The sequence below is a fragment of the Hypanus sabinus genome, chromosome 5 (genome assembly GCF_030144855.1).
Source record: "Hypanus sabinus isolate sHypSab1 chromosome 5, sHypSab1.hap1, whole genome shotgun sequence".
Taxonomy (NCBI): domain Eukaryota; kingdom Metazoa; phylum Chordata; class Chondrichthyes; order Myliobatiformes; family Dasyatidae; genus Hypanus; species Hypanus sabinus.
This window is the reverse complement of record NC_082710.1, coordinates 141,654,529-141,677,550: the sequence shown is the minus strand read 5'-3', so window position 1 is coordinate 141,677,550 and position 23,022 is coordinate 141,654,529. Positions and strand designations below refer to the sequence as shown.

Below are 23,022 nucleotides of genomic sequence, written 5' to 3'. Positions count from 1 at the left end.
TAGAAGGAGAAACTTTATTTTGTTAATAAGTATTTCTCTTGCATCTGCATTCTGCAATAGTTCGTCAATTTAAAATCTTTTCTGCAACTATTTTAAAAAATCTCTTTCAAGGCATAAGAACTTCGATATTTTTTCCAAGTATTAAAAGTGTTCCAAAAACAAAATGTTTTTATTGTTAAAACTCTGAAATAAAGCCTGAAAATGCTAGAATTACTCAGCAGATTGGGCAAAATTTGTGGATTTTTGATTCTCCTCTGCCTTCTTAGAATTTTAAAGATGTTGAAAGCTACTCTAAAATTTTCTTGAAAGTGTTCAACATGAATAAATAGTTTTGAGTAGTTTTGAACCCTAGAGTACTTGTAAGAACTTAAATCCCAAGTAAATCAGCATTATGACTTGGATTTCTATCAGAATGTTTTCTGAAAGTATATGAAGAAACTGAAAGTTTCACAGTGCCAATGCATTGAACAGTTCTTGTTCCATAGAAAACTTTGCATTTCATTCCTGAACTATTTTCCAACATTCCAAGTTACCTTATGTTAAAAAGCAACATATGGTGATGGATAAGTCAGTGGTTTGGGAGGATTAGACTAGCATTTGTTGGAAGAGTAAGGTGTCCTGAATGAAACATAACATCTTGAGAGGAGTAGACTGGGTGGGAGTGGAGAGAATGTTTCCTCTTTGAGGGGGGAGACTAGAGCCAGGAATGACTGCTGTTGTGGACTCAGTTCAGCCCATTACAGTCTGTGGATATTTTTACAGGTCTGTCATGCGGAATGATTCTGAATCACAAGGTTCAACCACTACCATGGTCAGATACTTGCATCATTGTGGTTGATGTGCAAGTGTGAAGAACATTGATAAACTTGATAAAACAGCAACACACTTCCATAAAAGTGTGACTGGATGTTCTACTTATTATCGAGTGATGTGTGATGCATCTTTGAATAGGATTAATGCAATATGTGGCTTAGTAAATTGAAATTTTGCTCAATCTGGCTTTTTTTAAACTTTTAAATTTCTCTTCTTAGTTTTTACATTCTCCTGTATCTACACTCTCTTAAAATTCCACCAAGCTCCCAGATCTCTGTTCCTTTCATTCTCCTGATTTCCATGGGCTCAATACTGCTGTCTGTATCTTCACCTCCAGATACCCTGATCTCTAAGATTCCCTTGGTCATGTTCTACCTCTTTCCATCTGGGTTGACGTTTATAATACATTTTAAAACTTACTTCTTTAACAAAACTTTTAGTTTTCTCTGAAAGTCAACCAGTACAGAAACAGGTCCTTCAGCCCACCATCTTGGCTGATCTTCAAACACCTACTTACACTAATCTACACTGATCACATATTAGTCTCTCCACATTACTATCAACTCCATCCAGATTCAACCACTCACTTACACATCAAGGACAATGTACAGAGGCCATTTAAGCTACCAACCAGCACACCTTTTCGGATGGGGGAGGGAACGAGACCAGCAGGGGGAAACCCAGGTGATGACAGGGAAAATGTGCAAACTCCATGCAAACTGACAGCACCGAAGGTTGGGATCAAATCCAGGGAACTGGACCTGCAGGACAGCAGCTCTTCCATGTCATCCCAAGCTGGATTAATGCTCCTGTAAAATGGCTCTGGGCAGCAAAATACAAGCTTCTCATTCTTTACTCAACTTCCAAGTTAGTCAACAATGCAACAAGTTAGTCAACAAGTTAGTCAACATGTCTAATACAAAATAATTTCATTGAATCAGAGAGAGCCATGCAGCACAGAAAAGATCCCTTCTGTCCGCCATGTTCCTGCTGACTATTAGAACCCATCTGTGCTAATTCCATTCATGAATCACCAGTTTTTAGCCAGTAAGCTTCTATGGAGGCTTATTTCGTTGACAATTCCCATTGTTCCAGGTGGCCAGAGAAGAAATTTCTTCACTGTCTGTTTTCCACTACTGGCTGTGGGTATTGTTGATCCAGGTGTAGGGTAAACCTCAAAGTTGAGTTTATTGTCTTATACACAGATGCAATAAAAATTTACTTGCAGCAGTATCACAGGCATGTACTATCAGATACACCATTCACAAGGAAAAAGCATAAATGAAGCAATCTTATACTCAATTTTTACAAGGAAGAACACAGTTAGAGCATAACTAAATCCACTGTCGTGCAAAGTGGTGACAGTGTTGCTGTATTGAGGTTGAGATTAGGGTCACGCAGGTTGGTTCAAGAAACAGATACTGTAGCTGGAGGGGAGTAGCTAGTCTTGAACCTTGTGGTTTGGGCTTCTGCTTTCTGTACCTGATGTCAGCTGTGAGAAGACGATATAACCTAGATGGTGGAAATCTTTGATAATGGATGTTGCCTTCTTGATGTAGCACCTCCTGTCGATACTGGGGAGGGATGTACCTGTGAGGTACTGGGTAGAGTTCTCTACTCTCTGCAGCTTCTTATATTTCTGCAATTTTAAATTGCCACACCAGGCCGTATGACAACTAGTTAAGGCTATTTCCAACAGTTAATCTGTAGAGATTTGTTGGAGTGTTTAATGACAAGTCAAACCTCAACTTTTTATGAAAGTAATGATGTTGGAGTACCTTCTGTGTAATTGCATCTACGTACTGCATCCAGGATGGTTCATCCAGTATGTTAACACTCAGAAATTTAAAGGTGCTTAGTGCTGAGGTAGTAGTTGTTGTTGAAGGACACTCGTTCCTGGGGATTGTAGTTGAGAGGTTGGTTGGTATGTCCCAGCCCAGCCAGTTCTGTACACCAGGCTTTCAATGGAAACTGATTTGCAAGCAAAAGCCCTGGCCCATTACAGATGGATTTCTATTTAAAAACAAAATAATTTCCATAAATGACACAAAGAAGGTAAACAGAAGAGTTTTCACAAGAATTCATGCAATGTGACTATTGTTCCCAAGACAGCAATGAATATGCATAGCTGAATTTTTTTTCCCTTTGAAACAACTGACAAGATCAAACTATCAGTGAGAACAGGTTGCTCTTTGTACAAACATACCTGACGGATCACTGCACAAATCAGTGGCATCATTTTGTCTTACATAAAGAGCAGGCACAGAGTGGCTGCACGTTCCAACCAGCACATTTAGGTTTGAAACTAATCAAAGTATGTGGGTTGAGGACAGAAAATACTCTTGAGTAAGTAGTTATTTTTTTACTGGAGTTAACTCACCAAGGACAAAGTTGCAAAAATAATTAATATGGACTTTTTAATCTTTCTCAAGAACATGAAAAATAGAAGCAGGAGTAGGCCATTCGTCCCTTCTTGTCTGCTTCTTCATCCGGTATGTTCAAGGCAGATTTTAACAGAATCAGAGTAAAGTGCATTATCATTGTCTTGTTTTGTGGCAGCACTGCAGTGCAAATATGTAATTCTAAAATACAAAATAAATAAATATTGTGAAAATAAATGAATGATGGGTGGTGTTTATGGGTTAATGAACCATTCAGAAATCGGAGAGTAAAGGGGAACAAACTGTTTCTGAAATGTTGAGTCTGGGTCTTCAGATTCCTGCACCTCCCCCCTAACAGTGGCAATGAGAGGAGGGTACGTTCTGGATGTTGTGGATGGATACCATCTTCTTGAGGTGCCACCTCTTGAAGATGTCCTCAGTGGTGTGATGGGTGTGCCTGTGATGGAGTTAGCTGCGTCTACAACCTTCTGCAGCCTCTTGTGACCCTAAGCGTTGGAGCCTCTGTGCCAGGCTGTGATGCAGCCAGTCAGAATGCTCTCTACCATACTGTTGCCCTCTATCTTGAATAATCTCAGTTACTGAACCTCCGTGTCTTGGGGAATGAATTTCAAAGACTTGCCACTATTGAATGAAGAAATTCCTTCTCAGCTCAGACACTGATATTGAGATGATGACTGCTGGCTCTGGATAGCCATTAACTCTGCATTCACTGGGCCAAACCCCATGAGAAATATAAATTTTTTCAATGGCATCTCCTTTCATTTTTCTAAACTCTAGAGACTACAGACCCTTGATCATCCTCTTGCCTCTTGCACATGTGGCAGTTTATTCAAACCACCTCTGGGTCTGTTAGAACCTGGAATTCCCCCCCTGAACTTCCCCAGCTTTCTCTCTCTCTGTAGCATCCCCAGTGTGGCAGTGGACATATATGGTAAGAACAAATCAGCCAAACTTGGTTAAAGCATGGAGACACCAAGGTAGTCAGCATCCTAATGGCATGGACACTGAATTCTCCAGTTTCAAGCAACCTGCCCCTCCTCTATCCCTTTCTTGTTTCTCTCCTCCTCCCCCATGTAGCTTAATGCTCTTCATCACACACTCCTCCCACTGAGTCCCCTCCACCAACTGTCCTCCCCTTCTCCTGTTCCATGCTCCATCTTCCATCATCTGCAGCCTTCTGTTGCATCCACCTGTCACCTCCTCCCCTCTAGCACTACCTTCATCTTTCCTTCCCCCACTTGTCTCAATCTGCCAATCAACCTTCCTCACCTGGATCTATCTATCACCTGCTCTACCATTTCCCCTCACTCCTCTGAAATGGCCAGCAAACACCCTAGTATATTTTTAGTTGCAAAACCTAACCATATAGCAATTACAGCACGGAAACAGGTCATCTCGGCCCTTCTAGTCTGTGATTGTCAACTTCTTTCTATTCCACTCCCTTTCCCCAGCTGCTGCCTGACCTGTTCCCCTAGCAACTCACCTTTTCCTCTGGAATAAGCATTGACTGCACTGACAAAACTCAAACTCAGTCCAAAGCCTGGCTTGCAATAATAGCTGATCCCTCCCCACCATTGGTAATATCTACTGAAGGTGCTGCCTCAAGAATGCATCATTTATCATCAGAGATCTCTCACCAACTGGGCCATGTCATCTTCTTGCAGCAACCATTAAGCTAGGGGTGCAGAAACTTGAAGTCTCTCACCACCAGGTTCCAGAATAGCTACTACCCTTTAATCTATCATTTATTGAACCAAATCCTAGAGTTTAACAGCACTATGACCACTGATCACTTTGCAGTAAAATAGATTTCTTTATAATTCTAATAGTGCTCCTTCTTGTAAAAATTGTACATAATTTACATATATTTAATTATTCACAATTCATAACTTTCTTGTGAGTGCTTCTTATATGATGTACCTGTAATGTTGTTGCAAGTAAGTTTTTCATTGCACCTGTGCATAGATGTTTTGTGCATATAATTAACTCAACCTGATTGTCAACAGCCAGGCTCACCTGACGGTTTCTGCCTCCAACACATGTTCAGGCAGTGAATTCCAGACCTGTCTGCATGTTTACTGGAATAAAGCTGTTTGCAATTCCACCTCTAATTTTCCATCGTATCATTCAATACTCGGACTCCTGGTTGCTCATGTTTCTGCTAAGGGGAAAGATCCTTCCCAACAGCCTCTCAGAATTTAAACATATTCATAAATTGCCTCTTCAATCACTTCACTCTAAGGAAGATAATGACACATGTGTAAAACTTTGATGCATTTTACTGTATCAGAGTACAGGCATATCATGTAAGTCTAAAGAAATACACTGTAGAAGAGCATGGAGACATTAGAGACTTCGAATGCTGGAAGTCTGGAGCAACACAGAAGAATCTGAAGGATCTCAATGGGTCAAGTAGCATTTATGGAAGGAAATGGACAGTCAATGGTTTGGGTTGAGACCATTCAACTGGACACCCAATCTCAAACCAAAACATGAACCGTCCATTTCCCTCCATAGATGCCCCCTGATCTGCAGACTTCCTCCAGCATTGTTTTGATGGAAGATTGTAAGTTGCACAGTGCCTTACAACTTCAGCTCTCCAGAGACATGGGTATGGTGTTGGCCTTGATAACTCTCTTCATGGAGTTTGTATGTTCTCCCTTTGACTGTATAGGTTTCATCCAGCTACTCTGCTTTCAATCAGATGCTGATTGCTGGTAGGTCTGGCATCTTTGCCTTTCCTTCTCAGTCTTGAAGAAGCGTTTTGTCCCAAATTGCTGACTGTTTATTCATTTCCATAGCTGTTGACTGACCTGCTGAGTTCCTCCAGCACTTGTGTGTGTTTCTTTGGATGTCCAGGTCTGTAGACTTCATCGTGTTTCTGTTTGGTAGGATGACTGGCTGTTGTAAATTTTCCCCGGCTAGGTGGGTGTCAGAACAATCAATGGAAGGGAGGGGTTAATGGTTAATGAGCTTGCAAGGAGAAATCAGGGATTAATGCGGATGGGAACTTAACAGTTTGAGACAGACATTGATGGGCCAGAGGGCCTGGATTCATGTTGCATGACTGAACATTTCAGCTTTCAATACTCCTCTGAATGGGTATGATTGGGTATGCAGTTTGTCAATGGAACAAAATACACAAAAAAAGCTTTCCTTGTACTTATTCAACAATTTCTTCCTTCACAGATTGACAACTTTGCTCTCAGCTGCCACTATACAAAGTAATAAAGCTATTCCTCTGACCCTATGCTAATGCTGAGACCATTGATTCTGGGTAAAGCAGACACTGCATTAAGCCCCTGAACTGGTGTGGATATCTTCAATAACCACTGCACTGAAATGGTTCTACCATCGACAGACTCACTTTCAAGGAATCTTTACAACTTGTTCTCAGTATTTTTTTTAAACTTTGCAATTTGTTTTCATTTGCGCATCTCTGTACTTAGATAATAAATTTAGTTTGAACTTTGAACACTGAATGTGGAACAGTAAACAAAAGATTAGCCAGAATATTTAGTTCCTTGATGATATTGTATTACTTCTCATTATTACATTTTTACTCTAAATATTTATGTAATTTATGGTAAACTTTATGCCTTTGCACAGTACAGTACACAAAACAAAAAAAAAATCAGTGATAATAAATCTGATTTAGGACAGTGGGAGGTTAGGCAGCAATCAAGTCATTGATCCATGGATTGGAAGGAATGCCCAGAAGATGGCAGCAGTAGTATGAGCAAAAATGCCTGTGCAAACAGATTATCCTTTCAGCACATCCTTCAAGGATATCGGAAAACGTTGTGGAATAGATTTGTACGTAAACCATCAGAAAAAGGACTGAGATTGATCCACTCAGTCTCTCAAATGTTCAGCCAGACATTGAACTACCTTGAGTGACAAGGGATAGACATGAAACGGATCATTTGGCCCATTCACCTTCATCTTTCAGTATGGCTGTCTACTTTGCTTGTCTAACTACCCTTGAAATATATCTATACATTCTTTTATTATTATTATGGGAGTAGGCTCTATATTCCCCACTATTGGGGAATATGGTCATCCATACTCATCACTGATTTCTTTGTGTTTGCACTTCTAGGTATTTCTTCCTCAATGAGAAGCATCCTCTTTCCCATACTTTCTGAAAACCTTTCAGAGTTTCAAGGCCTGTTATTTCAACCCCCAGCTTTTTATTCTCAGGAAACCAATGAGTGATCTTTCACTTCATCCACTCTAACCGTGCATAGCAGAGGTCTGTTTCAATAAAGCAAGATATTTGACTGGAGTAAAATGAGGCAGATAGCTTGTGTGCTGATGGTCAGAATTTAAAGAAGGACATTTGGCTGGACACAGGGAGCCTCGTTGAAACAAGAAGCCTTATGTGGAGACCTAAAATGAGGAAAGTTCTTTGTCTCCTCAGAAAATATATTTTATGGCTGCGTATAACAAACTTTTGTGTTAGTCTCTGAATACAATGATATTTCAGATTAAATTGAATATAAGAGTATATTAAAGAATGTACTATTACTGGATGTAATAGTTTGCCTTTGTGTTATGTTAATTAATTCCTTTTGCAATGTAGTGCTCAGTGATTATGTGAATAAAGATGGATTTGAGTTTTTCTTAGATGTGACATTAATTTCAACACTGCAGAATGGGCTCCAAAGACAAATGATTGAGTACTGCACATTGCAAGAAGCCAACATAACCAAGGAGCCTCACCATCCTGGTCATATTCTGTTCACCCCTTTCCCATCAGGTAGAAGATTCGGTGCCGTGGTGCCGTGGTAGCACAGGGGTTAGCGCAACACTGTTACAGCTTGGAGGATCAGAGGAGGGTGTGTGTGTGTGTGTGTGTGTGTCCGTCCTCCAGGTGCTAAGGTCTCCAGCCACAGTCCAAAGACATACCAGTAAGTAGGTCGATTGGTCATTGTAAATTGTCTGTGATTGGGCTAGCGTTAAATAGATGAGCTGCTTGGTGACACAGCTCATTGGGCCAGAACGCCTTCATTCCGCACTGTATCTCCAAATAAAATAAAGATTCCAAAGTTTGAGAGCATGAACCACCAGGCTCAAAGACAGCTTCCACCCCACGGTCATAAGCCTCTTGAACTGAGTCTCAGACACTACAAGATGAACTCTTGATCTCCCAGTCTACCTCGTCATCACCCCAGCATTTCATTTGTCAACCTGCACTCTTCTTTCTCTGTAACTGCAACACTCTCTTCTGCATTCTGTTTCTCTTGTCACTATCATGATATGATTAGGCATGGCATGATCTACCTGGAAAACATCTGTGAGAGCAAAGTGTGAACTCACATACAGTTGTGAATCTTACATTCCATTAATATTTGCACTTTAACAGGGATAAAATATCCTGAGGGATTGAAATACGCTGCAGAGATTCATGTCTTTAATTTTCTCTTTACTTACCAGGAGTCTTTCAAAGCATATGTACATGCAACACTCTGATTTCCAATAGAGCATAGACTGGTGAACTTCCCTCCTGCAGCGCTGATGTATCACATGCCACCTATAAGAAAAACTCAAATCTATCTTTATTTACATAACCATACAGCATTTCATTGCAAGAGGCATCCAGTTCACTTAACATGAAAGCAAATTGTCGCAACCCCCGGTAAATTCCTTGAATTTCTTTTCCTTCGGCAAGCTTCAGAAGTTTTTGGATAATTTTTTGTTACTGCCTGGCAGTTTGATATTATAACCCACTGGTGTATAACGGATTTCAGTGTGACACTGTGGCTCAGTGATAATTTATGTTTGAGGCAGGGTAACTTCCATGGAATTCATTAAATTAAGGACCTGGGTGAAATTGTGATGGTTGTTCTGTACAGCAATAAGATAAATGTTTTTTAGGAGGTTTATCCCTGTCCATTCTTTGAAACAAAGCCTTTTACTTGATCAGTTCTCATGCTTTGGACTTGGTGCCTGCTCCTTGATATCCTGATCCAATAATATAACACAACACCATATACTGTACCATAATGGTGTATAAAGCATCAATAGATCTTGCTGCCCAATAGCCTCAACTACAAAGAGAGACAAGCATTGATTAGATTGGATTGATTGATTTATTTATCATACATATATTGAAACTTACAGTGAAATGTGTCATTTGCATTAACAACCAACACAATCTGATATGTGGGGGCAGCCCACAAGTGTTGTCACACATTCTGTCACCAATGTAGCATACCCACAGTGTTCAACAGAAAATGTGGAGCCGGCATGCAACAAACAACAACTGTAAAACAAACCCCTACACAGTCAGGTATCCAATTTCAGGTCAAGCCACTTCTGCCCTCCGACCACCGGCTCATCAACCTATAACCTTCAGCCTTTGGGCTTCGACCTCTATCTAGATTCATCCCAGCGCTCACCAAGTATAAGCAGGACCCACCAACTGACCTCAGGCCAACAATCTTGGGATCTGCTGTCCTCGGATGTCTGATACCAGGATTTTACAACCTTGGGGACAAAACGTCAGAAACATTAACAACCCCCGGTCTGTCTTGAAGGACTTCTGAACTTGGGTGTTCCTTTATCATAGGAACCTAGAAAGAATGAAAGGCAATGTGAAGTTTAACTTTCTGAATCTGCTTCGTTGCTCCATAGAGCCTTAACAGAAAAGTTACATGATTCCCGTGTCTCTGTTCTTGAAAACTCTATCAGTCTTAACTGGTCTAACTGTGAATTTGTAGAATGATGTAGCAACCAGGGAAATCTAAAGACTTTCTGAATCTGAATCTGGAAAGAGAGAGTAATTTCTCAATATCTCCGAGGACCTAACCTGGATGCAGCTATAAACAAGGCAAGATAGTGGCTATATTTCATTGGGAGTTTGAGAAGATTTGATGTGCCCCCTAAAGCACTCAGAAAATTTCTACAGATGTATCATGGAGAGCAATCTGACTGGCTGCACCACCGTCCGGAATTGGGGAAGGGCCATTGCACGGGACTGAAATAAGCTGCAGAAATAAGTTGTAAAATTAGTCAGCCCCATCATGGGCACTAGCCTCCATAGTATCCAGGACACCTTCAAGGAGCAAAGTTCAAAAAAGTGGCATTCATCATTAAGGACCCACATCACCTAGTTCATTCCTTGTTCTCACTGCTCCAACAGAAAGGAGGTACAGAAGCATGAAGGCACACTCTCAATGATTCAGGAGCTGCAGTTTTCCCTCTGCCATAATCATCACAAGCCTGGGTGGAAGGTATGGAAATCCTGAGATGCTCAGATATCAAGATCCCCCTCTCGGCCTTACCGGTGTAGTCCAAAAGAAAGCTTATAATGCAATACATTTAGCACCAGCTTGGCTCCAGGAAGGATGTTCAATGACCTTAGAGGCTCCACTCCAGATTTGCTATATGGGTTTCCTTCTGTAGGCTCCCTCGAGGCTGCCCACAAAGGGGTGGGGCTGTTTACCCATAGCTGGGGATCTGGTTCACAAGCACAGGATATGTCCATCGCTGGTGGGCCTGCGTCCTACGTATGCAGGGGTCAGACCCCCTCCCTGTCTTCTGTAGTTCAGCCTGAGTTCTGTGTGTTATCACCAAGGAGGCACTACATGAAGCTTCACGTACAAACACGCTGGAGGAACTCAGCAGGTCGGGTAGCATCCGTGGAAACAAGCAGTCAACGTTTTGGGTCGAGATCCTTCATCAGGACTGAAGAGAGAGGGGGCAGGGGCCCTATAAAGAAGGTGGGAAGAGGGAAGGAAAAGGCTGGTAGGTGCCAGGTGAAAAACCAGTAAGGGGAAAGATCAAGGAGTGGGGGAAGGGAAGCAGGGAGGGGATAGGTGGGAAAGATGAAGAAGGAATGTAAGGGGAAAGCACTATGGGTAGTAGAGAAGGTGGAATCATGACAGAGGCAATTGGAGGAGGATGCAGTGTGGAACTGGGCTGGGGGAAGGGAGGGGGAGGGAATTACCGGAAGTTGGGGAATTCAATGTTCATGCCAAGGGGCTGGAGACTGCCCAGACCGTATATGAGGTGTTGCTCCTCCAACTTGAGTTTGGCCTCATCATGGCAGTAAAGGAAGCCATCTATGGACATATCCGAATGGGAATGTGAAGCAGAGTTGAAGTGGGTGGCAACCGGGAGATACTGTCTGTTGTGGCGGACGGATCGGAAGTGCTCGACGATGCTTGCTGTTGGAGATACCATGTATCAGCAGGAAGAGACTTAACACACTCAGCTCTCCTTTTCGCAAGACTACTAGCCAGCGGTGGAAGCTTAAAATGAGAGCTACAAGCTCTACCCTCTACACTAACTCACTAGACTCATCACAATACCCATTTTGACAGCTGTAATTCACTGTTTTTTTCTTTATCATTACATATTACACTGTACTGCTGCAACAAAGTTAACAAGTTTCATGACATATGCTGGTGATATTAAACCTGATTGGGGTTCTGGTTCTGAGACTTCTTTCTCTTTATTGGACAATGAGATTATCAGCGAGAGTTCTTCATCAAGTTCAAGTTCATTGCCACAGACCTAAATCACAGGGTGTAAATGCTCTGAAACTTTGCAGGAGCTGCACAGTACAGTAGAAGCTAGATAAACATGAACTAACAACAAACATGACAAATGAACTCTATTAACTTTTGAATTGTTTCCTTTTTCCCCCTCTCTCTGCAGCTTCTGCCTGACATGCTGACTATTTGCTCTTTGGGACCTGTACAGATTGCAAGGGTTGCACCTGAACTCGAGGGGGAGCAAAATCCTTGCTGGTAGGTTTGCTAGCTTGGTTCGGGAGGGTTTAAACTAATTTGCAAGGGGGATGGGACCTGGAGTGAGAGCAGTGGAAGAAGTGCATGGAGTAAAGCCAGATCTAACATACAGAGAGACTTTGATGAAAGAGAAGCAGAATAAAGTGGGTAAAGGTAGTAAGGTAGAAGGGCTAAAGTATGTGTACTTCAATGCAAGAAGCATCAGGAACAAAGGTGATGAACTGAGAGCTTGGATACATACATGGAATTAAGATGTAATGGCCATTACGGAGACTTGGCTGGCACCTGGACAGGAATGGATTCTCAATGTTCCTGGATTTCAGTGTTTTAAAAGGGTTGGGGGGGGGGGAAGGGGAGGAGGGGTGGCATTAATGGTCAGGGATACAGTTACAGCTACAGAAAGGGTGGGTAATGTAGCAGGATACTCTTTTGAGTCAGTATGGGTGGGAGTCAGGAACAAGAAGGGAGCAGTTACTCTATTGGGAGTATTCTATAGGCCCCCTGGTAGGAGCAGGGATACCGAGGAGCAGATTGGGAGACAGATTTTCGAAAGGTACAAAAATAACAGGGTCGTCATCATGGGTGACTTTAAATTCCCTAATATTGATTGGCACTTGATTAGTTCCAATGGTTTAGACTGAGCAGAGTTCGTTAAGTGTGTCCAGGACAGATTCCTGTCACAGTATGTTGAGAGGCTGACTGGGGGAATGCCATATTTGGTCTAGTATTAGGCAACAAACTGGGTCAGGTCACAGATCTCTCAGTGGGTGAGAATCTGGGGGACAGTGACCACCGCTCCCTGGCCTTTAGCATTATCATGGAAAAGGATAGAATCAGGGAGGACAGGAAAATTTTTAATTGGGGAAGGGCAAATTATGAGGCTATAAGGCTAGAACTTGTGGGTGTGAATTGGGATGATGTTTTTGCAGGGAAATGTACTATGGACATGTGGTTGATGTTTAAGGAACTCTTGCAGCATGTTAGGGATAAATTTGTCCCGGTGAGGAAGATAAAGAATGGTACAGTGAAGGAACCATGGGTGACAAGTGAAGTGGAAGATCTAGTCAGGTGGAAGAAAATAGCATATGTGAGGTTTAGGAAGCAAGGATCAGATCAGTCTCTTGAGGAATATAGGGTAGCAAGAAGGGATCTTAAGAAGGGGCTGAGGAGAGCACAAAGGGGGCATGAGAAGGCCTTGGCGAGTAGGGTAAAGGAAGACCCCAAGGCATTCTTCAATTATGTGAAGAACAAAAGGATGACAGGAGTGAAGGTAGAACCGATTAGAGATAAAGGTGAGAAGATGTGCCTGGTGGCTGTGGAAGTGAGCGAGGTCCTCAATGAATACTTCTCTTCGGTATTCACCAATATGAGGGAACTTGATGACGGTGAAGACAATATGAGTGAGGTTGATGTTCTGGAGCATGTTGATATTAAGGGAGAGGGGGTGTTGCAGTTGTTAAAATACATTATGACAGATAAGTCCCTGGAGCCTGACATAATATTCCTCAGGCTGCTCCGCAAGGCCAGGGAAGAGATTGCTGAACCTCTGGCTAGGATCTTTATGTCCTCATTGTCCACAGGAATGGTACCGAAGGATTGGAGGGAGGCAAATGTTAATCCCTTGTTCAAAAAAGGTAGAAGGGATAGTCTGGGTAATTATAGACCAGTGAGCCTTACGTCTGTGGTGGGAACGCTGTTGGAAAAGATTCTTAGAGATAGGATCTATTGGCATTTAGAGAATCATGGTCTGTTCAGGGACAGTCAGCATGGCTTTGTGAAGGGCAGATCATGCTTAACAAGCCTGATAGAGTTCTTTGAGGAGGTGACCAGGCATATAGATGAGGGTAGTCCAGTGGATGTGATCTACAAGGATTTTAGTAAGGCATTTGACAAGGTTCCACATAGTATGCTTATTCAGAAAGTCAGAATGCAAGGGAAGTTTAGCCAGGTGGATTCCGAATTGGCTTGCCTGCAGAAAGCGGAGCATCATGGTGGAGGGAGTACATTCAGATTGGAGGGTTGTGACTAGTGGTGTCCCACAAGGATCTGTTCTGGGACCTCTACTTTTCATGATTTTTATTAACGACCTGGATGTGGGGGTAGAAGGGTGGGTTGGCAAGTTTGCAGATGACTCAAAGGTTGGTGGTAATGTGGATAGTGTACAGGATTATCGAAGATTGCAGAGAGACATTGCTTGGATACAGAAGTGGGCTGAGAAGAGGCAGTTGGAATTCAACCCAGAGAAGTATGAGGTGGTACACTTCGGAAGAACAAATTCCAAGGCAGAGTACAAAGTAAGTGGCAGGAAATTTGATAGTGTGGAGCAGAGGGATCTGGGGGTACATGTCCACAACTCCCTGAAAGTTGCCTCACAGGTACAGACAGACAGACAGAATTACTTTATTGACCCCGAGGGAAATTGGGTTTTGTTACAGCCGCACCAACCAAGAATAGTGTAGAAATATAGCAATATAAAACCATAAATAATTAAATAATAATAAGCTAATCATGCCAAGTGGAAATAAGTCCAGGACCAGCCTATTGGCTCAGGGTATCTGACAGTCTGAGGGAGGAGTTGTAAAGATTGATGGCCACAGGCAGGAATGACTTCCTATGACGCTCAGTGTTACATCTCCGTGGAATGAGCCTCTGGCTGAATGTACTCCTGTGCCTAACCAGTACATTATGGAGTAGATGGAGACAGGCTGGTTAAGAAAGCTTATGGGGTGTTAGCTTTCGTAAGTCAAGGGACAGAGTTTAAGAGTTGTGAGGTAATGCTGCAGCTCTATAAAACTCTGGTTAGGCCACACTTGGAGTACTGTGTCCAGTTCTGGTCCCCTCACTATAGGAAGGATGTGGAAGCATTGGAAAGGGTACAGAGGAGATTTACCAATGCAGCCTGGTTTAGAGAGTATGCATTATGATCAGAGATTAAGGGAGCTAGGGCTTTACTCTTTGGAGAGAAGGAGGATGAGAGGACACATGATAGAGGTATACAAGGTATTAAGATAGAGTGGACAGCCAGTGCCTCTTTCCCAGGGCATCACTGCTCAATACAAGAGGAAGTGGCTTTAAGGTAAGGGGAGGGAAGTTCAAGGGGGATATTAGAGAAAGATTTTTTACTCAGAGAGTGGTTGGTGCGTGGAATGCACGCTGAGTCAGTGGTGGAGGCAGATACACTAGTGAAATTTAAGAGACTACTAGACAGGTATATGGAGGAGCTTAAGGTGGGGGGTTATATGGGAGGCAGGGTTTAAGTGTCCGCACAACATTATGGGCCGAAAGGACTGTATTGTGCTGTTTTATTCTATGTTCTATGGTGTTAGATTTGAGCCAGGGTTGCAGAAAGGCTTTTTTTTACATTTAATAGAAGAGAATCTAATGATCTGTTTTTGATGTGATTCCATGCTCATAATGATACATACCTTCTCACTTAATTCAAGAGCAGTTAGAGATGAGCAATAACTTCTCGTCTTCTTAAGAATGAAAAAGCCTACAAAGCTTTTTTTTTAATTTAGTTCCTTGAGCTCACTGTCAAAAGGTAATGCTGAAATATAGATAGCTTTTGAAATCTGAAATCCATGCCTCAATGTTCCGAGGCTTTAGCCACCACCAAAATTCTTCTGCAGAAAACAATTAACCACTATTTTCTTCAAGGAATGCCATAGTTTGCAAACACCCTCCCCTCTGCACAACCCTCGAACACTTAAAATAGTCAGACTCAGCTCTATCTCTCTCTCTCTCTCTCTCTCTCTCTCTCTCTCTTCCTCTCTTTCTCCCTCTGTCCTCCGGGGCTCAAAAGCTTTATGAAAAGTCAACAAAGCTTGCTGTGGAGTGACTTGGAGCAGTTGAACAAGTTCCATTTTAAGAGTCAAATATTCTGAAAGCATTCATTAATAAAATATTTCCCATTTTCTTTCACTGAGGCGGCTTCCTTTGTGAGTATCTTGAGGTACACTTAGTCATTGCAGAACTCAAACAAGGAAGCTCCTTTAGAAGTAGTAAAGGTCAGAAGAAAAGCCAGCTTCTCTGGAGAAAACTTCCCCCAGAAAAGAGCTTTGGAAATAAAGAGTATTGACCATTAAAAATGACTGAGTACAGAAGCAAGACCTCTTTTTTTTTTCTTTCAAGATTATTAAGCTAATGTCATCTTAAGGCTAATGGAACCTTTCTATCTAACATCTGATTAAGTATTGACAGCTTCATTTAATTTGTGAATTTGACCTTCCGAGCACTTAACTGTCTCTTTCCCTTGAGGTGTTAGCTGAGCGTTTTATATAGTGCCAATCTCTAAATCCAGCTCGTTTTGAAGGTTATGTTTTTTTCATTATTGTGCCTGATACAAGTTGAATTTGAGGATTCTGCACCAAATAAATAGATAATGGGTAAGAAAAGAATAAAACAGCTGGAGTATTTATGTTAAAGGGTATCTAACTAAGTGGGGCCTGAGAAATCAAAGAATATATTAGCAGTGTGAAAAGAATTAAGGTTGAGGAATAGATCTTGTGGGATGCCAGCTTTGTGTTATTGTAATTCCCCACAATCAGGTTTATAATCAGTGTTTTATGATGTGAAATATTTTGTTTTGCTGCAGCAATACATCATAAAGGCATGAAATTACTAAAAATTATGTACTAAATAACTAGCATATAAAAGGAATGAGGTGATGAAAAATAAGTGTTCATGGAATCATGGTCTGTTCAGAAATTTGATAGTGGGGGAAAAGAAGCTGTTTCTCAATTGTTCAGTGTGGATCTTTGGGCTTTTTAAAACATTTTTCTCCAGTTCGGTTATTATCGATACAGTTTTCCTTTTTTGTGTTGTTTGGTATTATAGCGCTGGTAACCCGCTCAAGCAAGAGAAAATCTGCAGATGCTGGAAGTCCAGGCAGAATAGTTCCCTCACCCCACACCTTCTGTTTCTACCCCCTACCCAAGATCCACAAAACTGCCTGTCCTGATAGACTCATTGTTTCCACTTGTTCCAGCCTCACGGAGCTTATATCCCTGTACATCAACTCAGTCTTATTGCCCCCTGGCTCAGTCCCTTCCTAACTACATCCGTGGTACTTCACACATTCTTGAACTTTTCAATTTTTCAAGTTCCCTGGCCCCAATCATCTTATTGTCACTAGGAATATCCATTTTTACACACCTCCAACTCCATCGGGAAGGCCTCAAAGCTCTCTGTTCCTTTCTGGACACCAGTTCCCTTCCACCACAACTCTCCTCTGTCTGGCGGAACTGGTCCTCACTCTCAATAATTCCTCCTTCAGCTGCTGCCTCCTCCTTCAAACTTAAGCTGTAGTCAGAGGCACTCGCATGGGTACAGGCTATGCCTGCCTTTTCGTCAGCTACGTGGAACTGTCCACATTCCAAGCCTACACTGGTATCACTCCTCAGATCTTCCTACACTATTTCAACGACTTCAGTGGCGCTGCTTCCTGTGCTTATCAACTTCATCAACTTTTCTTTCAACTTCTACCCTGCCCTCAAATTTACCTGGTCCATTTCCAACACCTCCCTCCCCTTTCTTGATGTCTCTGTCTCTATTTCTGGAGACAGCTTATCTACTGATAACTTTTATCAGTCTACTGATTCTCACAAGAGGAATACACCTCTTCCCATCCTGTTACTTGTGAAAATACCATCCTCTTCTCTCAATTCCTCTGTCACCACCGCATTTGCTCTCAGGATGAAGTTTCTCATTCTAGAATTAAAGAGAGGTGTTTCCTTCCTCTACCATCACCACTGCCCTCAACCGCATCTCTTCCATTTTGTGCACGTCTGCCATCACCCCATCCTCCTGCCACTCCTTGAGGGTTGGGTTCCTTTTGTCCTCACCTACCACCCCACCAGCCTCCACATCCAGCACTTAACTCTAACTTCTGCCATCTCCAACAGGATACCACCACCAAACACATCTTTCCCTCCGTCCCACCTTCTGCTTTCCTCAGGGGTCATTCCCTACTGGGCTCCCTTGTCCATTCATTCCTCCCCACTGATTTCCCTTCTGGCACATATCCTTGCAAGCAGAACAAGTGCCACACCTGCCCCTTCACCTCTTCCCTCACTACAATTCAGGGCCCCAAACAGTTCTTCCAAGTGAGATGATACTTCACCTGTGAGTCCGTTGCAGTCATTTACCGTATCCGGTGCTCCCGGTGTGGCTTCCTATATCAGTGCGACCCAACGTAGACTGCAAGACGGCTTCACCGATCACATGTGCTCTGTCTGCTTGAAAATGCGGGATCTCCTAGTGGCCACCCATTTTAATTCTATGCCGCATTCCCATTCCAACATGTCAGTCCTTGGCCTTCTCTATCGATGTCCCTGTGCTGTGTTTCTAGTCTCTTGTTTTCCTTGTTTCAATGCTGTCTGTGGGAAGACAAATCCTGCAAGAAAGTCTGTGATGTGGGAAGGTTGTATACTGCATACATACTTTGATAATAAATGTACTTTGAATCTTTGACCACACAGCATTGCATCAGTGTTCTTATTTCATTCCTCATCCAAAAAGGTGCTTAAGTTGGTAGGTTAATTGGCCATTGTAAATGGCTCCCTGCAATGAGGAGCAGGATCTGGGGTTGCAGAATGAAGGGAGAACAAGTGTTAACGGGATTAGGCTAGGTTTAATATAAACAGGTGGCTGGTGGTCAGCCGGCACTGAACGACATTCATGCTTTCTCTCTTTATGCCTCAAAGACTCCAATATCTATCCATTAATCAATATCATCTAAAGCAAACCTTCTGATCATTCATTTCATAAGTGCTAATGAGGATTTGCTATATGCAAATTAGCTGCTCAGTTTTGTAAATGAACACAGTGACTGCACTTTGAAATTATTTCCCTGCTGTAAAGTATGGCATGTCCTCAGGTTGTAAAAGGAATTTAAGAAATCTAAGTATACCTTCAGTCTGTTCTCCCTCCCTTTCCTCCTCTCCTGTTCTTCCTTTCTCTCTTCCTTTCTTTCTCTCTTTTGTACTTAGTCTTTTCTTTCTCTTTCTCACTTTCTCTCTTCCTTTCTCCCTTTTCTAATGCTCTTTCTTTCTCTTCCATTTGGTCCCTTTCACTTTCTCTTCCCCCCTTCTCTCTTTCCTCCTTTCTTTCTCTTTTTCTCATTCCACCCACCACCTCCTCACCCTACCCTATCTGTTTCTCCCTTCCATTCCCTCTGAATATTAGATGTGAAGATTCAAGGTTTACGATTTAAGATTGTTTAACATACTTTTCAGTACACAAGTGTAGAGGAGAATGAAATAGTTGTTACTCTGAATCCAAAGCAGCACCAAAAAAAAGACTCCACAAATAAATATAAGTACATAGGATATCTCATATCCATAGCTGGATTGTATGTACATGCAGTGATGCTGGGCACAGGAATATCTGTACAAAATTTGATTCTGACAGGAAATGATAAAGTAGTGCTGATGGCGGGTGTGGAGAGGTGGGTTTGTGGATGAGAGTATTGATCAGCCTTACTGCTTGGGGAAAGTAACTGTATTTGAAACTGATGGTCCTAGTGCAGATGTGATGAAGCCTCCTCCCTGATGGCAGTGGGACAAACAGTCCATGAGCAGGGTGGGAGGGATCCTTCTTGATGTTACTGGCCCCTTCCCAGCACCATTATGTAGTTATGTCCTTAGTGACAGGTAGGCTGGTGCTGATGAATCGTTGAGCAGTTTTGACTGCCCCTTGTAGCATGCTCACATCTGCCGCAGTTCAGTTTCCGTACGAAGCAGTGATACAACTTGCTAGGATGCTCTCTACTGCACATCTGTAGGACATAAGCGGAGACGTGCAGAGTCCAGATCTCTTCAGAATGTGGAGGCATTGGAGAGCTTGTTTCCTGCTTGTTGGAATGTGTCCTGGGATCATGAGAGATTGTGAGATGTGCACTCTCAGGAATTTGAAACTGCTCACAGTTTCCACTGCAGGGTCACCGATCTGAAGAGGGATGTGAATGCTGCGAGTTCTCCTGAAGTTGATAATTGTCTCCTTTGTCTCGTTGACACTGAGAAAGAGGTTATTTGCCTTACACCAGGCCTCAAATTCTTCTGCATCCTCTGTAGGTTGCTTCATCGTTGTTGATGATGCTCCCCACCACTGCTGTGTCATTGGCAAACTTGACAATGCTGTAACTTGGGTATTTAACCATGCAGTAATGAGTGAACAGAGTGTAGAGAAATGGGCTCAGTGCACAGTCCTGTGGGTACCCATGCTGAGGATGATGGGGGAGAGAAACATTCTGTCTATCTGGTGTCTGTTGGATAGGAACTCCAACACCCAATGGCACAATGGTATATTTAGTCCAAGGGGGAGTTTGTTCACCAGGGTCTGCAGGACAATAGCATTGAATGCTGAAATAAAATCCAAAAGCAGTATTCTACAGACCAGCAAGGACACACAAGTGTCCTTGTTTTCTAGGTGTGTCAGGGCCAGGTGCATGACAGACGCTGTGGCATCTGTTGTAGAGCAGTTCGATCCATAAGCATATTGGTGAGTGTCCAGTGTGGCAGGAATGTAGGATTTGATAAGTGCCACTACCAGCCATTCAAAGCACCTCATAATGATTGGTGTCAGCGCCACCAGATGGTAGTTGTTTAGTTTTGAAGGTGTAGCGTTCTTTCATGCAGGGATGATGATGGCTGATTTGAAGCACAGAGTCAGCAGCTGGATGAGTGAAATGTTGAAGACGTACATGAAGACATCAGTGAGCTGGTGTGCACAGTCCCTGAGTACTTGGCCTGGGATGTTGTCTGGCCCGGCTGCCATATGGGGGTAACTCTCTGCAAGTCCTTCTCACATCTGCTGCTGTTACAGACAGTGGCTGCTCACCTGGAGGAGGTAGCTTTCATGGCTGATGCTGTATGGCATACATTGATGGGTGCATAAAAGTTGTTTAGAGCATCAGTGAAAGAGGCACCATTGATACAGTTGAACCAAAACTGTATCCCTCACTGGTGAAGCACAATGCTGGGATAAAGTGCTACAAACACAAAGAAAGGAAAGACTTGCATCTCCAATGTCCCTGTCCTGATGTCAGAACATCTCAGCCTATTCAATGAGAAAGTAAGTATCCGTATTCAGTTTCAAAGCCAAAAGTCTAATTTACTGTCATCTGCACAAGTACAGGTATGCACAGGTGCAATTAAAAGCTTACCTTCTGCAGTATCACTGGTATAGTACATCAGATAAGCAGCAAGTGCAGGTGAAACAGAAATTAGACACAGTTTCTATAAGGAAGAATGCAACTAAAGCAACAAAAAAGTTCTAGTGCAAGTGATCAACAGGTCGCTAGTCTGTAGTAATCAGAGTGGTAGCAGCTGGTTCAAGAACTGACTGGTTGAAGGGAAGTAGCATTTCTTGAACCTGGTGGTAACATAAGAACCTTGTGGATATTTAGACATTTGGTGTTAACCTCAATTGCAAGATTGTGCTAGATATATATATCTCTCTACGTCCTTGACCTTTATTTTGTGGCCAGCAATGAAGTCAGGGGAAAAAAAGCATCCATACTAAAACAATTACAGGTGGCACTTATTGCAGATTGTGCCTGCTTTGATGCTGCACTTTTGAAAGTCATACATTCAGTACAATTCACCCTGAATTGACTGATGATTATGAGTCACAGAACTAATCAGCGAAAGCTGATAAACACTTCTCTGACCTGCAGCACCAGATTATTTCTGCAAAGTAAATGGCCTCGTCAGGCAGAAGTGAGGAAACACAAGAAGGTGGTAAAATGGGGCGAAAAATCTCCACTAGGGATAAAGTTGAAGACTGTCATGTGTTCCTGGATTCCCAAAATAAAGCTAGTGGTTGGAAATTATTCAGAATATTCCCATAACAATCTCTACAAATAATCTGGATTATTCTGCATATTTTGTGATTTTAAACAGAATCACATAAAATGCTTGTATAATTATTTCAATACTCCTCAATTACTCCTTTGTATGCTCACAAATCAAGATTCAATAGCTAGCTCATAAACTGCTATGCCCTGAAAGATAAACACATCACTTCAATAGACGGATTGGGGAGAATTCTGACATTACCAGTTGACACTCTCTTCTCTGCAAAAATTACTGACTAGTCGCGAAATAGGCACAGAAGAATTTCAATTATAAACTTTAGAATTTAGCTTACAATGGCTTTTCTTGATGTGCTCAAATAAACATGAAAGTTCAACTTTCTTTGTATAAACTTGTTTACAAGTTGGGGAAAAAGTAAAGAGCCTACAATGTTGAGTCCCAATTCTATATAGAGTCATACCGCACAGCAATAGGCCTTTCAGCCCAACTCCTCTGTGTTGACAAGGGTGTCCAATTCCTGCAGAAAATAAACACAAGGGAGACTGCAGATGATGGAAATCTTAAGGAACCCAGCAGGTCATACAGCATTTATGAAGGGAAATGGAGAGTCAGTGCTTTGGTCCAAGACCCTTCCCAGTACCGGGAAGGAAGGAGAAGAGGCCAAAATAAGGTAGTGGGGGGAGTTGAGGAGTACAGGTTGGTAGGAGTTACGTGAGATCAGGTGAGGGGGGAGTGAAGGTGGGGGGGGGGTGTTAGAAAGGGGTTGTGTGTATTTAATATTTCAATAACATTTGGATAATCTTATATGTATATATACGAAGGGTGATTGATAAGTTCATGGTCTAAGGTAGAAGGAGTCAATTTTAGAAAAGCTTGCGTATTTATTTTTCCTACATTTACACACTTAGTTCAGAGGTCATGGAGCATCTGGATCCCTTCTTTATAGAAGTCAGCACCTTGGACCTCCAGAAGTGATCCGCAGCAGGGGTGATTGATAAGTTTGTGGCCTAAGGTAGAAGGAGATGAGTTATTAACTTCAAACTTTTTGCATAATCACTCAAAGAGTTGAACTGCATGTGCATGTAACGAGAGTTGTATAACTCATCTCCTTCTACCTTAGGCCATGAGCTTAACAATCACCCCTGCCGTGGACCACTTCTGGAGGTGCAAGACGCCGTCTTCCACAATGAAGGACCCACATGCTCCACGACCGCTGGACTAAGTGTGTAAATG

General features: G+C 42.4%; 2 long non-coding RNA genes across 2 annotated transcripts in view; both read left to right on the top strand.

Moving 5' to 3' along the window:
* LOC132394388 (uncharacterized) overlaps positions 1–18,443 on the top strand; it is a 45,453-nt gene extending 27,010 nt beyond the window's left edge. Inside the window, exons 3-4 of the long non-coding RNA XR_009512305.1 lie at positions 11,883–11,974; positions 16,811–18,443. This is a non-coding gene — a long non-coding RNA (uncharacterized LOC132394388). The remainder of the gene's footprint in view (positions 1–11,882; positions 11,975–16,810) is intronic.
* LOC132394390 (uncharacterized) lies at positions 2,815–7,844 on the top strand. Its single transcript, XR_009512307.1, has 3 exons — positions 2,815–3,159; positions 3,246–3,305; positions 6,405–7,844. It is a non-coding gene; the product is annotated as an uncharacterized LOC132394390 (long non-coding RNA).
* Positions 18,444–23,022: the final 4,579 nt, after the last annotated feature.